This window comes from Schistocerca americana, chromosome 5 (assembly GCF_021461395.2).
Source record: "Schistocerca americana isolate TAMUIC-IGC-003095 chromosome 5, iqSchAmer2.1, whole genome shotgun sequence".
Taxonomy (NCBI): Eukaryota; Metazoa; Arthropoda; class Insecta; order Orthoptera; family Acrididae; genus Schistocerca; species Schistocerca americana.
The window spans coordinates 134,422,213-134,436,080 of NC_060123.1; the positions used below are offsets into that span (position 1 = coordinate 134,422,213).

Here is a 13,868-nt window from a genome sequence, read left to right on the forward strand (position 1 = left end):
GCATTGTCCTGTTGGAACAGCAAGTTCCCTTGCCGGTCTAGGAATGGTAGAACGATGGGTTCGATGACGGTTTGGATGTACCGTGCACTATTCAGTGTCCCCTCGACGATCACTAGTGGTGTACGGCCAGTGTAGGAGATCGCTCCCCACACCATGATGCCGGGTGTTGGCCCTGTGTGCCTCGGTCGTATGCAGTTCTGATTGTGGCGCTCACCTGCACGGCGCCAAACACGCATACGACCATCATTGGCACCAAGGCAGAAGCGACTCTCATCGCTGAAGACGACACGTCTCCATTCGTCCCTCCATTCACGCCTGTCGCGACACCACTGGAGACGGGCTGCACGATGTTGGGGCGTGAGCGGAAGACGGCTTAACGGTGTGCGGGACCGTAGCCCAGCTTCATGGAGACGGTTGCGAATGGTCCTCGCCGATACCCCAGGAGCAACAGTGCCCCTAATTTGCTGGGAAGTCGCGGTGCGGTCCCCTACGGCACTGCATAGGATCCTACGGTCTTGGCGTGCATCCGTGCGTCGCTGCGGTCCGGTCCCAGGTCGACGGGCACGTGCACCTTCCGCCGACCACTGGCGACAACATCGATGTACTGTGGAGACCTCACGCCCCACGTGTTGAGCAATTCGGCGGTACGTCCACCCGGCCTCCCGCATGCCCACTATACGCCCTCGCTCAAAATCCGTCAACTGCACATACGGTTCACGTCCACGCTGTCGCGGCATGCTACCAGTGTTAAAGACTGCGATGAAGCTCCGTATGCCACGGCAAACTGGCTGACACTGACGGCGGCGGTGCACAAATGCTGCACAGCTAGCGCCATTCGACGGCCAACACCGCGGTTCCTGGTGTGTCCGCTGTGCCGTGCGTGTGATCATTGCTTGTACAGCCCTCTCGCAGTGTCCGGAGCAAGTATGGTGGGTCTGACACACCGGTGTCAATGTGTTCTTTTTTCCATTTCCAGGAGTGTATATATATATACCAAGATGATATCTGTTCTTTCGGATGTGTCCTCCGTGGCTCAGGTGGACGCCGGCACGGTAGCTCAGCGTGTTCGGTGAGAAGGTTAGCTGCCCTCTGTAATAAAAAAAAAAAAAAACTAAGTTAATTGATCAACAACGAACTTAAACGGATGTCTTACGACGTCCGTCCCGAGCAGATGTAACGAACGAAAGCGAACAATATGAGATTAAAAAAAGAAAAGAAAGATGGGTAGAGCGTCTGCCATGTAAGCAAGAGATCCCGGGTTCGTGTCCCGGTCGGGGCTCACATTTTCATCTGTCCCCGCTGACGTATGTCAACGCCTGTAAGCAGCTAAGTGTGTTCATTTCATTGTAATTTCATTCTAACGAGCTGCATGGTCACCGATGGTATCTGTTCTATCAGACACATCCGAAAGAGCAGATATCATCTTAGTATATATATAAAATTTTACTTATTGTAAGCAGGTCGCTCCAAAAGATCAAAGTTTCTATAAAAACCCGATTTATTTTCCGTACTTTGACATTTGTACGGTATGTTGATTCCTTCTTGAAAAACAAAATGTCATTTTTCCACAAAGCCTCCATATCTTCGAACTGCCTTACGCCGTCGTGGAACTAACACCTGTATACGAGGGTGAGTCAAATGAAAACCTTAAATTGTAATAACGAATCGTAATTTCGCTCCGTTATCCTGTAAGTTGGTAAGCGTGCTACAAACAGCGTGCAGAATGGCCTGTAGGTGGCAGCATAGTGCAGATGCACACATACCGTCGCAGTATCAGTATAAAGATGGCCGCCCCACTTGCGGCTCGCACCAGGGAAGAACAGCGTTCTTTTATTCGGTTTTTGCGTAGTGAATATGTGAAACCCATTGAAATTCATCGGCGAATGAAAGTTCAGTTGATGCATGTTTGTCACAGCAGCAATTCTACGAATGGAGTAGGAAGTTCGTAAATGGTGTGACTTCAGTGGAAGATGCTCCTCGTCCATGTTAGACACAACAAGTTGTGACTCCACAGAACATTGTGCAGTTGAAGCCATAGTGAAGGGAAACCGCCGGGTGACACTGAATGACATTGCAGCATGTTTACAGATTAGTCATGGGTCAGCATACCACATTGTGCATTATGTGCTCCAGTTTCACAGAGTGTCTGCAAGATGGGTGCCACGGCAGCTGACTCCTCAAATGAGAGAACGACGTGTTGATGCTTGTCAAGAACTTCTTCGGCGCTTTGAAAGAGAAGGTGATGACTTTCTTGCAAGAATCGTTACTGAGGAAGAAACGTGGGATCACTTCCACCAACCGGAAACGAAGAGAGCGAGCAAGGAATGTCGCCATTCCCCATCACCAAAACCAAAGAAGTTTCGAACAGAGCCATCAGCAGGGAAGGTTATGCTGACTCTCTTTTGGGACGAAAAAGGCGTCATTTCCGAGCACTGCATGCCTAGAGGGACCACTGTCACCAGTGCATCTTACACAGATCTCCTAAAAAAATCATCTGCGGCCTGTGATCAAATCAAAGCGACATGTATTGCTGTCAGCAGGTGTCCTTTTGCAACATGACAATGCAAGGCCCCACACTGCCAGTACAACAGTTGCGACAATCACAGACCTGCATTTTGAGTGTCTTCCTCATCCATCATACTCACCAGACCTTCCCCAAGTGATTTCCATATGTCTGGATTACTCAAAGACGCAATGGAAGGAAAGAAGTTCCGTTCTGATGAAGAGGTACGCCACGCGGTGTATGAGTGGTTGCATGGACTAGCAAAAGATTTTTTTCTAAAGAAATTTATGCACTTTGTAAGCGCTGGAGGACTTTCATTGAGCGTGGGGGAGATTATGTTGAAAAGTTTTGTACCACTTCTGCACAGTAAATAATATTTAAAAAAAAATATTTAAGGTTTTCATTTGACTCACCCTCGTGCCTGCATCATAAAAGTCAGGACCAACACGTTTGAGCTATTATTTAGCCGCTTTTACAATCTCGTAATCATCTCCAAATCTTGTTCGCTGAAGAGATTCCTTCAGTTTACTGAAGTAGCCATAACCACACGGTGCCAGGTCAGGGCCGTAGCGTGAGTGTTTCAGTGTTTTCCACTCAAAATTTGTGATCTATTCAACATTCTAAGAATCTACCTGGCGAAAAGCTTTTCCAACTTTGACTTTCTCAATATTCCCCACGCACTTGCTTCTCTTACTCCCACTCGGATTGACAGTTCATTAATTGTTAAGCGTTTGTCAGCCAAAATAATACTATGAATATGCTGTACTTTTCAGTAGTTAGTGAAGTGTTCGGACTGCCGCTGCTTGGGAGATCAGTGTGGTTGTGTGCCCAATGTCACCCATAGTGATGCAATTTTTCGCATGCCCGGACGTTCCTTGGGGAAGCGAAGCACAGTCGTATGCGCTAATCCGGTTTCATGAGCGAGCTCACGAATCGTATGGCTTCGATCACTGTCCACTAACGCGGTAACAGCATGCACTTCTTCTTCAGAGATGCTAGGACGACCTGCCCAATGTGTGTCTGCCACAGTTTGCCGACCTTCGTTGAAGGCTTTTACCCAACGTACCACTGTTCTGTACGGCAATGCCGATTCTCCAAACGCCTCTTGAAGACGATGAAGACACTGTCGTGCTGTACGACCTCTGGCAAATTCAATCTTGAACCAACTCCCTTGTTCCTGTTTCGAAACCATAGTGACACCGTGACGTTAGACCGCTCGCTCACAAGTGACTGTGTTTCCCTTGACTGTGCGCACGCCAGTGATGTGGGATGGGCGAGTCCATTTGCTTGGAGGTAAGGTAGGTATGTCAACAACGTGTGCTATCAGCGACACTAGTAGATTCCATTGCATAGTGTCTACACAGCAGTGTTGCCACTATTTAAGCTCCAACCTACGTAAGTGGGAAGAATCTACGTATGGCATTCATAAATAGCAAAGAAATAGAACAAGGTGTGCTGACGCCCCCATGACACTGGTGATGTCCACTGTCGTGGGACGCGAGCGGCCCCTGACTCCTCGCCATACGAGTTGTCAGTGGGCGGGAACAAGTCCAGTCCACCCAGGCCCTCCGGAGTTTTGCCAGCTATGCACCCCCGCATGTACTCGTTGTCCCATGTCGTGCACTTGGATGCGGTAGCCATGTCCGATGACGAGCAGCAATGCTTTCCACTACTCCCCCCAGCGGTGGACTTGAATGATGCCCGATGGCGTCTAGATGGCTAGGAGGCCGTAAGGGCACGACTCCTCCAGCCAGATCACAGCTTGCAGTCCATCAGCCAGAGACCTCAGAGGCAAGTTGACGAGTTAATCAGTGGCTGGCAGCCAGCAGATTTCATCACCAAGGGTTAGCCATGGTTTCTCTGAAACAAAAAGCGCATCATTCTCTCCAGTTCAAGTCTCAGAGAAAATAGTGGCACATTGAATGCCTTGACCTGCTAAGCTCGATTATTTATACCTTCATAGCCATGCTTCTGACGTAGTCCTACTGCTGGGGGAGGGGGCAGACGAGTAGGTTTGTCATATATTTGTCCTTCAGCTTTCCCTGACTCGCTTTGCCCCGAGCAATGGTTGCTAGGCCTGGTAGAATTTACAGCGTGTGAGTTGCTCAGTAGCACGCAATAGCTCTGAGTTAGAAAATGCAAGTTCACTCCCGATCACACTGTGTCATGGCATTAACGGTTTTGTGCGACTTGGCCACAGCCAGTGGCTCAAACCCTGCCAGCACGATACTGCCCAGTGGCTTACTTGATTAGCGCACTGGCTGTGAGCTGGCCTCTACTGCCTGGCCGTGGCTGGAGAAAAGTTTTAAAAATTTATATTTCCGGCGCCGAACTTTTTCGATTAGCAGAAAAAGTTTGATGTTGAAACAATGTTGTGCGTTTCTTTTGGAGTGACCTACGTATGTATACAGTGCATGTGAAGATTAATCTACGTTCCCAGCTGCAGGCATTGGGAACGAGCACCCACGACCTTACTCCTTCCCTAACAGTGACTAAAACATCGAATTCATCCCCTACTGCACAATCACAGTGGTGTTCATCAAGCGTGATGTTAAAGACGGAAGAGGGCAGCCCAACACTGGTTAAACAAGAGTAGACGATGGACTCAATAAAATGTTTATATTCTGATAAAGATGCACAAATATACTAATAATAAAGCTCACGCGATTGAACATGGTAAATAAAAGGGTGAAAAAGTGTCAGGACGTAAGATTATTGCTGAACTGAGAGACAATACTTGGTCAACCGAGAAAAAGTACACACGTAAGTAATCAGAGGACATAAAATGAAGAAGTAAACCCGGCAGCTTGATGGAGTCGCTGGTCGGTATGTGGTCGCAATTATGAGTTGCCCACTTAATTCTGGATCATCTGATTGTCGCAACAAGAGCATTAATTGATCTAGGAATTACATTGTCCTTGAGACATGACTCTCAACTTTATCTTCGATAATGATAGAAACTGAAGAAATGAATTAGAATTTGTGCTACAGCCCAGACTTGAACGCGGGTCTCTCCCTTACTAGGCTGATGTGCTAACCATTATACCACTGTCACAGTATGGCTGACACAGCTACAAGGACTGCCCTAGTCCAGTGACCTCCCTAACACAAACTTCACTTTACGCCTCGAGCCAATTTTCCCCTTCTTAAATTGTCAATATTATTGTTACTATTCCAGTACCGGAGAGCCTCGGCGATACAAACGATTTGAGAAGGGGAAAATGGGCTGAAAGCATGAACTGAAGTTTGTGTTATGAAGGCCAATCCGTTAAGCTGTGTTAGCCATACTCCGACAGTAGTGTAATGGTTAGCACATCAGCTAGTAAGCAAGAGACCCGCGTTTAAGTTCTGGCTGTAGCACGTTTTAAAAAATTTCTTCAGCTTCTATTATTATCGAAGATCATTAGTTGTTTCTCTGAAAAAATGGTTCAAATGGCTCTGAGCACTTTGGGACTTAACATCTGAGGTCATCAGTCCCCTAGACTTAGAACTACTTAAACCTACCTAACCTAAGGGCATCACACACATCCATGCCCGAGGCAGGATTCGAACCTTCGACCGCAGCAGCAGCGCGGTTCCTGACTGAAGCGCCTAGTACCGCTCGGCCGCAACGGCCGGCTAGTTTTTCTAACTGTCGATCTTCTGACGACCTTCTGGTGCTTATAGCACTCAGTTAAACTGTCTCAGCATTGCTCCTAAATGCTAGGACCATGTGGTTGGAGACTTTACCAACCATGGTAAGGCATCTTAGTGGCATAAGAACTTGTGCCCAGTGGGGCATAGATCTTGCTGTGGGGATTATCCGACTTCACAGAAGGCTCTGCTTTTCACTGCCAAGTTGATTGCGCTCATTTGCACAGTTTTGGACGGGGTACTTAGTTCTAAGGTGCCAGACGTTCACTTCTTCTAATTACCAGGAGCGCTTCAACTGGCGCATCTCTGGTGTATCCAAGTGCGAAGGAGCATTCAAACGTAGCACTAACGGCTCCCTTACAAACGAAAAACGCCATCCTGGCGAAAATTACTAACTTTTTAATTAGTTTCAGTTACGACCAGTAAAAATTATGAACAATTCCTCTTTATTGTGGCACCAATACTGTCTGTTTAGCATCTAATAACCGTTCTCGCAACATTCAGAAAATCGATAATCAAATTAAAGTCAGAATTAATTATCACATGTAGGACCACATTTGCTAGCCTGAAAAGGTTGTTAATCTCTAATTATCGTAATTTTGATGTGCCCGTAGTAGCCTCGGACAGTGGGGCATCACAAGCACCGTAGTAAGAATACACAATTAAATTTGTAGCCGAGTTGGCGTATACATAGTGCGGAATTTGTTACTGCAGCAGCAGCAGTGGCTCCAACCCGGCAGGCCATCGAGTCGAGCTGGGCCCGAACGAGATATGGACAAGTCATTCCACGCTGCTTCGCCATCATTCGTAAGGAGTTCCGATACCATCAAAGTATCAATACTTACTCAGATGAATAGTACTCAAGTCGTCCCGCAGTACTGCTCATATGAGTACTCCAAAAGTATCGACACCTACTCGTGTCAATACTTTTGTAATTTTTTAAGCAAATAAAGTAATGCTGAGTATACAGGGCGAATCACCTAAAACTTGTAAATATTGCGTAAATGGAAGGTGCTAGTGATGCGCGGCTTTCACAGAATGGATTGGTAGTCAGGGGCTCGTACCGCAAGCCAATCAACAAATGGTAGTTACACTTAGAAAGTGGGTTTTTTTTTGCTAACATACACTTTTTTAAACGAAGCAATGCCTGTCGCATTAACAAACTAAAAGTAGGGTAAATTAGAATGTCAGTGGTGTAGCTGCAGGATTTTAGTGCGAGTCGATTACGAGTATCGTATTTTGAAAAGTCTCCGTACCGATTCTTGTTTGTGTCATTCAAGCTGCGTAGTTACTATGTACGATGTTGTTATGTTTGCTTACAGTGTGCTTGTGTGTTCCTTGAGTGCATTGCGACTTGCTGATCAGTTAGCGTGTGACCGTCCAAGCAGTAGGTCGTGAGCGGACGATGGGATTTACCAGTGCAGAAAAGTCGACATCCTCATGGTGTGTGGAGAGTGTAGGAAGGATGCAGTTCGTTCTTATACGGTGTACGCGGCAAGATATCCCAACAGGCCTCAACCATCTTGGTAATTATTTATCAACTTCTTCAACCAGTTACGTGAAAGTGGTAGTGTAACACCTAGGCAACGTAGCAGAAGAAAACAAGGGACGACAGAAGAGGGAGAGATTAATGTACTTACTGCTGTTGCAGTTGATCCGCACGTTTGCTCCTGCACAATCGGGATATGAAACTTCCTGGCAGTTTAAAACTGTGTCCCGGACCGAGACTCGAACTCGGGACCTTTGCCTTTCGCGGGTAATTGCTCTACCAAGTTCGAATCTCGGTCCGGCACACAGTTTTAATCTGCCAGGAAGTTTCATATCAGCGCACGCTCCGCTGCAGAGTGAAAATTTCATTCTGGAATCGTGATATGAGTCAGGCAACTGTCCTACACATTCTCCACTGACATAGGATCCATCCATATCACATCCCTCTCCATCAAGAGCTGCATGGAAACGATTATGAGAATCGTGTTAACTGCTACACGGGCGTTGCGACAGGCTGTATCCCGTATCTCGTTTAGTGATGAAGCCACTTTTACTAATAATGGCCAAGTAAACCAACGAAACATGCGCTATTGGTCTGTAGGCAGTCCCCGTTGTCTTCATCAGAAAGAACATCAGAGTCCACGAAGTGTAAAGTGTGGTGTGCGATCGTGAACCATCAGCTCATAAGCCCGTTTTCCATAGACGGAACGATGAACGCGTGGAGGTATCGCAGCCCCCTGACAGACCGTCTTCCACGGATGCTACAAGACGTTCCTCTACAGACTAGGAGGAACCTGTGGTACAATCATGATGGCTGTCCAGCCCACAGTGCACGAAGTACTACAGCATGTCCTCATGAATTGTTTACAAATCGTTGGACTGGACGCGGAGAACCTGTATCTTAGCCGGCATGTTCCCCGGATTTGACGCCTGTAGACTTTTTTCTGTGGGTAAAACTGAAAAACGTTGTCTACAAGGACATGCCAACTACAGCCGATGATAGTCTAATAAAACACATTAAATACTAAACAGACAGCATGTCAGCGTCGGTCGTAACATTATCTGTATTTCAGCTAACATCGCAGCCATCATCAGTGCGTTATTGCTAGTCATGTAGACTCATTTACGACGACACAATATAGCTTCGGTGTGTAGAAGCATAAGTAAAATTCGCTTATCACATCCATGATACTTTCCCCCTTAGCCGGTCGGTGTGACCGAGCGATTCTAGGCGCTTCAGTCAGAAACCGTGCGACCGCTACGGTCGCAGGTTCGAATCCTGCCTTGGGCATGGATGTGTGTGGTTAGTTAGTCAGCTTTAAGTAGTTCTAAGTTCTAGGGGACTGACGACCTCAGATGTTAAGTACCATAGTGCTCAGAACCATTTTCTCCCTTATTTCATGATAATGCAAAACGAACTGCTCCTGTGTGAATTTTTTCGATGTCCTCTGTCAATCCTATGTGCTAAAGATCCGAAACCGCGCAGCAATACTCCAGCATACAAGTGTAGTGTAGTCAATTTGTAGGTTTGTAGCATCTTGTAAGTTATCTTCGAATAAAACACAGTCTCCGGTTCGCCTTTCGCACAACATTTTCTTTGTGATGGTTGCAATTTAAATTGTTTTCATTTTCAATCCTTAGGTATTTAGCTGAATCGTGTTATTTCTTGCGTAACCGAAAGTAACGGATTGTTTAGCATCAGTGGTTACTAATCGCACCATGCAAATAACGTCTCTAAACCATTTTGATTGTCTAATGACATTACTAGACTACACACGACAGGGTCGCATGCAGACAATCTGATGTCTCCTTAATCGTATATACACTGAAATGGCTCTGAGCACTATGGGACTTAACATCTGTGGTCATCAGTCCCCTAGGACTTAGAACTACTTAAAACTAACTAACCTAAGGACATCACACAACAGCCAGCCATCACGAGGCAGAGAAAATCCCTGTCCCGCCGGGAATCGAACCCGGGAACCCGGGCGCGGGAAGCGAGAACGCTACCGCACGACCACGAGCTGCGGACAATACACACTGAAATGCCAAAGGTCATGGGTTACCTCCTAATATCACGTCGGACATTATTTTGCCCGGCGTAGCGCAGCAACCCAAAGTGTCATGGAGTCAACACGTCGTTGGAAGTCCGCTGACGAAATATTGAGCCACGCTGCTCCTATAGCCGTCAATAATTGCGATAGTGTCGCCGGTGCAGAATGTTGTGTACGAACTGACGTCTCGATTATGTCCTAATATCGTTCGATGGTATTCATTTCGGGCGATCTGTGTGCTCAAATCATTCACTCGAATTGTGCAGAATGTTTTTCAAACCAATCGCGAACAGCTGTGACTAGGTGGCATGACATCACTGTTTGGGAAAAAGAAGTCCATGAATGGCTGCAACTGGTCTCCAAGTAGGCGAACACAATAATTTACAGTCGATGATCGGTTCAGTTGGACCAAAGAACCCAGTCCATTCCGTGTAAACACAGCCCACACAATTATGGAGCCACCACCAGCTTCACGATTTGGGCCCATGGCTTCGTGAGGTTTGCGCCACACTCGAACCCTACCATCAGCTCTTACCAATTGCATTCGGGATTCATATGATCAGGACACGGTTTTCCAGTCGTCCAGGATCCATCCGACATGGTCACGAGCCCAGGAGAGGCGCTGCAGGCGACCTCGCGCTGTTAGCGAAGGCACTCGCATAGTTCGTCTGCTGCCATAGCCCATTAATTCCAAATTTCGCCGCACTGTCCTAACGGATATGTTCGTCGTACGTCCCGCATCGATTTCTGCGGTTATTTGACGCAGTGTTGTTTGTCTGTTGTCAGTGACAACTGTACGCAAACGCCGCTGCTCTCAGTCGTTAAGTGAATGCCGATGGCCACTGCGTTGTCTGTGGTGAGAGGTAATGCAGAAATTTGGTATTCTCGGCACACTCTTGACACTGCAGATCTCGGAATATTGAATTTCCTAGCGATTTCCGATACAGAATCTCCCACTGGAACGTCCCCTTTGGAAAATTATGAATTACCGTCCTGGTAAACTTCTACGTTATTTGATAGAGACAGCCGAGTAAAACTGTACGTACTCAGACATTTCTCTCTTTACTTATTCCGATCATCACTAAACTGACACACAATATTTTTAGCGCAACGCAACCTGACTTTCAATAGTCCCTACAAAAGAATGGCCCTGACTAACAATAACCTATACCTTTCATAAATCACTTACCTCACAAAAATCTTCGTTACTCGAACTACTGAAATACAGCGAGCGCCAATACTGCCAGCTAAATAAAAGATTCTAACTACTGAAGGCACTAACTACTGATAGGCATAGTTAGCAAATGAAAGATTTTGATAGAGAACAAACAATGTATTTACCTTAATAATGTTCAAAAGTCATCATATATATCTATCAATTCATGACAACCATCTTTAAAATTTCCTTTTTCTGGCGGACACACGTCCAGATCGTCCACTTATAGTAACCTCTCAAAACTCTGACATCTCTCTCCCCACATCCACCATTGCTGGCGGCTCACCTCCGACTGCCCAACGCTATCCGCTGTTCACACCACACTGCCCAACACTACACAAGAGAATATTCCAACAATGAGTCCAACCAGCCAGAGACTGCACACAGCAAAGTCAGTGATTTTCATACACAGCGCTACGTGGCGTTACCAACATAAAGACCTGAACAGCCTACTTACTCCATGTGCCTAGCTCCAACTACCATTCCGCGTTCAGAGTCTTTTAATTCCCGTCGTGCGGCAATAATTACTTCGGAAACCTTTTGACATGAATCACCTGAGTCCAAATGACAGCTCCGCCAATGCACTGTCCTTTCACACAGTGTATACGCGATACCATCGCCATCTGTGTATGTCCATATTGCTGTCCCATCACTTCTCTTATCTCAGTGTATACTGTAAATTAAGAACAGCAGAGAGCCTATCCTTTGGGTACCCCAGATAATACTTCGATTTCACTTGATGATTTCAGGTCACTTACTACAAACTGTGACCCTGACGAATCCTGTCGCACAACTGGGACGATACTGCATAAGCACACGAATTAATTAGCAGTTGCTTGTGAGAAATTGTGTCAAACGCCTTCTGGAGATACAGAAATATGTAATCAACATAAAATCCCTCTGTCGCTAGCTCTCATAGCTTTGCGTTGGATAAAGAGCAAGTTTTGTTTCACATGGAAGAAATTTTCTGAATCCGTGTAGGTTATGTGTCAACAGATCGTTTTCTTCGAGGTAGTGTTCGAAAACAGTATGTGTTCCAAAATCCTACTACAGACTTTCCCACATAAAACTGGGACGTTTGACGCCTGAGGTTCAAGTATCAATGAACTAACTAAAAAATAACAGGTAATAGTAATGTTAAAAACATGTAGTTACCTAATTATAATAGATGCTGTAAGTGGTGGTCATGGGCATCCGGGCATCGCTGACGTCATGTGGTGGCGTTACCAGCAACACGCTGTAATCCTGAAGGCGTGATATAGTTAATTTCTCTAGTAACGTTCCGCGTAACATCGTCTAGTGTGCGAGGATTGTCAGCATACACTTTGCCTTTTAGTGTGCCCCGTACATAAAAAGCACCCAATGTTAAGTCTGGGGACCTCGGGTACCAGGGGCCTCTAGTGGTTGAGTCTGTCTTCAGGGAACACGTTGGTGATGTGGGCCATCCTTTGGTTAGACGCATGAGCGGTTGCTCCATTTTGTTTGAATACTACACAAAGCATCTCTCCATCCGTTAATTGTGCGTAGAAATAATCAAAGATCTCTAGATGTGTCATTATTTAAGATGTAATTGAAAAATATAGGACCAATAATAGGGATGCCGGACGATGGACACCAAACGCCTATCTTCTCTCAGTGGAGGGGTTCTTCATGCAGAATATAAGAGTTGTCCTGCGACCAGTATCTGCAATTCTGGGAGTTTACGTAACCTGACAAAGGAAACAAGACGTCATCTGACATGAAGTACAGAAAGAGGTCCAAGCGACCATTAGCAATTGATGTTAACAGTAGGTTACAATAGTGAAATCTTTTTCCGGATCCTCAAATTTCAACTCTCACACCACACTCACACGATAGGCTTTTAGTTTAATATATTTTTGTATACGAGATATACCAACATGCTGCAGTAGCCTTCTAACCGACATGTGGGGACCTCTCGTAATGTCCATGCGAATTCTTAGTTTAAGCGGTGCTCTTTGTCGGTCGCCTATTCCTCTGCACATTCTGAACAGATCCTACAGCCCTCCATTTCTTGTACAGATCTTGAATAGTGCTGGCCGTAGGGAGTTTCCTACCAGGATACGTCGCTTGAAATATTTCCTTTCATTCCTTGATGGAGCCTGTCTTTATTTAACACTACGCAATATCAATTCGCTGTTCTAACACAAACTGCCCCTTTACTGTAACAACAATACGAGCTTCTCACAACATCTGACGCACGAACACACGGCTGCACTCAAAACTGCGATAAAATGCAGTGTAGCCACCTTTCGAGACAGTGTTGCCACTTCACAAGCAATTTGACTAGAGATGATTAACCAGTATGTGAGGCATACCGGTTTTATGTAGGACACCCTGTACAAATCGAATCCTAGATTCAGTTCACTGTTTCTAGCCGGTCGGTGTGGCCGAGCAGTTCTAGGCACTTCAATCTGGAACCACGCGACCGCTACGGTCGCAGGTTCGAATACTGCCTCGAGCACGGATGTGTGTGATGTCCTTAGGTTACTTAGGTTTAAGTAGTTCTAAGTTCTAGGGGACATGACCTCAGATGTTAAGTCCCATAGTGCTCAGAGCCATATGAAACATTTTCACTGTTTCTGTTTACATTCTTGTATATTGGTTTCAACTGTGCAACGATGTAGTTTTTACGTACGAACAGTTGTGTCGAAATACGGTTTAAAATGTCGGCGTTACTTTTACAAGCCCGAGTGTAACTCTAGCGAAAACAGGCCATTAGTGCGCCGTGTAGACCACGGGCCGCACGGCTCAGGCCGTCACCGGAAGCTGTTTGTGGCGGCCTGCGGGTTCGGCGGGCGGTGGGCGGCGGCCGGTAAGGCGAGAGGGCCCGAGATAAGCCCGTGGCGGGCCGCGGCCAGCACGTCCCCGCCGCGACCACTCCTCGGGGTCGGAGGGATCAGCAGCGCGGGGGCGGCGCCTCCGGAGTCCACGGCGCCGCCGGGTCACGTCTCTG

The 13,868-nt window shown here is 46.5% G+C and overlaps 1 protein-coding gene across 1 annotated transcript in view; it reads left to right on the plus strand.

Annotated features, from left to right (window-relative positions):
- The window catches only part of LOC124616239 (translation initiation factor IF-2-like), a 64,634-nt gene that overhangs the window by 25,149 nt on the left and 25,617 nt on the right, over positions 1-13,868 (plus strand). The gene's annotated exons all lie outside the window — the stretch shown is intronic.